Raw genomic sequence first — 3713 nt, forward strand, 5'->3', positions numbered from 1 at the left:
AAGCAACTTCTAGAAGGAAAGATTTGGCTTAAGGTTAAGGGCACTGGGCTGCTCTTCCAAAGGTCATGGGTTCAATTCCCAGCAACCACATGATGGCTCACAACCATCTATAATGAGATCTAGTGCCCTCTTCTGGCATGCAGGTGCACATGCAAGCAGAATACTGTACACACAATAAATAAATAAATCTTTTTTAAAATCTGATTTCTTTGCACTCTGCTCTCAAAATATATATATATCCTAAGATTATTAAAGGATTTATAATTTGCTTATTGGGCATGGTGTTTAAAAATCTAAGTTCAGCTTTCCGGTGTAGAAGTCTGGCAGCGACGTTCAGAAATGGCACCACGCAAGGGGAAGGGAAGGAAGGAAGAACAAGTCATCATCAGCCTTGGACCCCAAGTGGCTGAAGGAGAGAATGTATTTGGTGTCTGTCACATCTTTGCATCCTTCAACGATACCTTTGTCCATGTTACCGATCTTTCTGGCAAGGAAACCATCTGCCGAGTGACTGGTGGGATGAAGGTAAAGGTTGACAGAGATGAGTCCTCTCCATAGGCAGCCATGTTGGCTGCCCAGGATGTGGCCCAGAGATGCAAGGAGCTGGGCATCACTGCCCTGCACATCAAACTCCGGGCCACAGGAGGAAACAGGACCAAGTCAGCCCTCAGAGCTCTTGCTCGCTCAGGGATAGGGATAAAGATTGGGCGGATGGAGGATGTCATTCCCTCTGACAGCACTCAAAGGAAGGGAGGTCATCGTGGTCGGCGTCTGTGAACAGGACTTCTCAGGTTATTTTCTGTTAATAAATGGCTTTGTATAAAAAAAAAAAAATCTAAGCTCAACTCCTGTTTAGGGAGTGTGTGTGTGTGTGTGTGTGTGTGTGTGTGTGTGTGTGTGTGTGTCTGTGTGTGTGTGTGTCTGTGTGTAAGCAGCCATGTTGATCACATGGCTTACAACCTGCTGTGTGACTCCACCTTCCTAAGATGACTGTGTTGCATAAAGCGCTAATTATAAAACTTGCTAACTCACAGAGATCTGTCTGCTTCTGCTTCCCAAGTTCTGGAATTAAAATTACAAAACTTCTTAAACCTGGTGAACTGTTTCCACAATAGTCCTGGTGGAGTTCCCAGGTCTGCTTCCTGAATTCCAGGCCCAAGATGGCTCCACTCAGTCTGTCACAAGGTATTCATGGGGTGCCCCAAGGGTAAAGCCCACCTAGACTGCTTTCACCTGTGACAAAGCTTAATCTTTCCCACACGCTGACACTTGACTCAGCATTCTCTGTGGGCCTCCAAAAGGCTTAGCTCGATATTCTCCACTTAGGATGGTGAGCTTTCAAGATTATAAAGGTCTATCCAGATTAGCAAAAGCTAGTTCAAGATGTCTTTGCTAGTTCTTAGATGCATGAACGAATACTGTCTGTTTCTCCTGCCACCAGCTGCCTGTGCTCCGGGTTCACTTCCAGGCTTTCTGGCCAATAGATTTGGTATAATAAAAATTTTAATGTAATTTTTAAAGTTGCTTTATAATGTTCCTCGAATGGGTTATTGTTCACCCTTTCTCAGACACAGGCATTGGTTTTAAAGTCCATGGTCAAAAACAGGATATGGTTAAAGCTCTAACTCAGGGTTTGTAGTTAAAGGCTTATCTTAGATAATCTTGAACCATGTAACATGATTCCAAAGATACTTGTTTTGTTGTTGTTGTTGTTGTTGTTGTTGTTGTTGTTCCTGTTGTTGTTGTTTTGGTTTTGGTTTTTCAAGACAGGCTTTCTCTGTGTAATGCTGGCTGCCCTGGACTGGCTTTGTAGACCAGGTTGGCCTCGAACTCACAGAAATCTGCCTGCCTCTGCCTCCTCAGGGCTGGGATTAAAAGCATGTGCCACCATGCCCAGCCCAACGATACTTTTAAGTTGGGAAATATATTAATTCTAGAGACAGTCTACTGTTCACAATGTTAGAACTTGGTTATTAGGGTCTATCTCTACTCTCAAGGTTAAAAAATCACTGCCTTAAAAATAAGTTTAGCCTTGTCTTTGCTAATGTAGCTTTATGTTTTTTATAAACTGTAGACCTTTTTATAAACTAAATCGTACAGGAAACTGATGCTGGTCTATAATGGTACACCATAAAAAGCTCAACAAGGTTCCCAATCTCTTTAAGGGCTATGTTTATGACTTTAAAGGTGCCAACCTAACAGGAAGGGAACCTGAAGTACTGGTCTTTAATGATTAAGAGCAGCAAGTTAATAGTCAGACATCTCAAAAATGATCAAATCCTTTCATGTGTCCAGAAATATATTTGTAGTCATGCTAAGAACCAACATGATTAATTACAAAATAAGCTTTGTTTATCCTCCTGTACATGTTTTCAAAGTCAAATTACAACTACAAATAACCAAAATTTATCTGTTTAGATCTGCTTGAGAAAGACATAGTCCTCAAATACTTATGTGCAGAATATGGCATAATTATAGATCATAGCATTGTTTTATGTTTGCAAAGTATAGTTTAGAGCAGATAACTAAAGACAGACAAAGATTGCTTAACTCAGATCTGCTAACCCTCAAACCTGTCAGACACCTGCTGAATATGACTTTTAATGTGTTTAAACTTATTATGACAGACAGAGACTCCCAAATCCTAACAGTAACTCCCCAAGATGTGAGCACAAGGACAGATGACATCAACCCTGGATTGTGGTACATTAACCACTAGAAAGACTGCCCCAATGCCTTGCCTGCTGCTAGGGCCCAGCCTGAACTGTGGCCAAACTGGACACCAAGAGAGTTATTGTCTCACATTGCTTGTTCTACCTTGCTCTACCGCCACAGAAAAAGCCTCTCATCTTCTGTACCTGATGGCCAAACTGCCATCGCCTGCATTGACATAGAGCTTCCAGGCACCTGGGGCAACTGTCTAGGTATTGGAGTATGGACTAATCTCTGTCATTTTGATTGATGCATATATTCATTTGGCTTATAACTTATCCTTCTCATGTCTCTGATCACATTGACAGCTAAGCTAATGGTAGCTTGACAGCTAGCGGACAGACAATTAGCTCGTTACCCCAAGGTAACCCACCCAAATCCACCTCTCAGGTCAAATGGAATCCAGATAAGTACTACCAATCAATAGCCTAAGTTTCCTACCCATTACCTATTTCAGAGGTTAAGGTTCCTCCCCATTTCTCTAATTTTGGCACTCCCCTCCCCCAACTACCAAACCTATGGTGGGAGGAATTCCACCCTCTGACTAGTTTTGGGACTCCCCCCACCCCAACTACCAAAACCATGGGTCCAAAAGTTTCAAATATACACCTAAAAAAGAGTTATCTCCTTGACCTACTTAACTTTATTTTCTTTCCATATATATGTTCCAGTGTCCTGTCAAGTCCATGTGTTCTCTACATCTAAGACAGCGCCATAGTTAGCTAGCCACAGGTGCTTGGGTCTAACCTTGAAGACTGCTTCAGCTGGGCCTGCATTTTCCTTCCTAGCTGCAGATGTTCTCACACATCCTGGACAGTAGGGAAACAGGTGGCTCTCACAGGACTTCACCAGCATTCCAGTTTCCTTAGGGTCCCCAAAGATGGCATTACCCCCAAGTCAGTAGGAAGCAGTCTTTCTGAACATAAAGTCCTCATCCCTGCCTCACTACCCTTTCCTAAGCTTGTCATTTTTTTTTAAACTAAACAAAAAGGGAGAAATGT

The 3713-nt window shown here is 42.5% G+C and overlaps 1 pseudogene across 1 annotated transcript; it reads left to right on the top strand.

Annotated features, from left to right (window-relative positions):
• The first annotated feature begins 324 nt into the window (after positions 1-324).
• LOC311592875 (small ribosomal subunit protein uS11-like) lies at positions 325-834 on the top strand (annotated as a pseudogene). Its single transcript has one exon. The product of its transcript is annotated as a small ribosomal subunit protein uS11-like (transcript).
• The last annotated feature ends 2879 nt before the right edge of the window (positions 835-3713 follow it).

This window comes from Acomys minous, assembly GCF_964271855.1.
Source record: "Acomys minous genome assembly, chromosome: 2".
NCBI classification, from domain to species: domain Eukaryota; kingdom Metazoa; phylum Chordata; class Mammalia; order Rodentia; family Muridae; genus Acomys; species Acomys minous.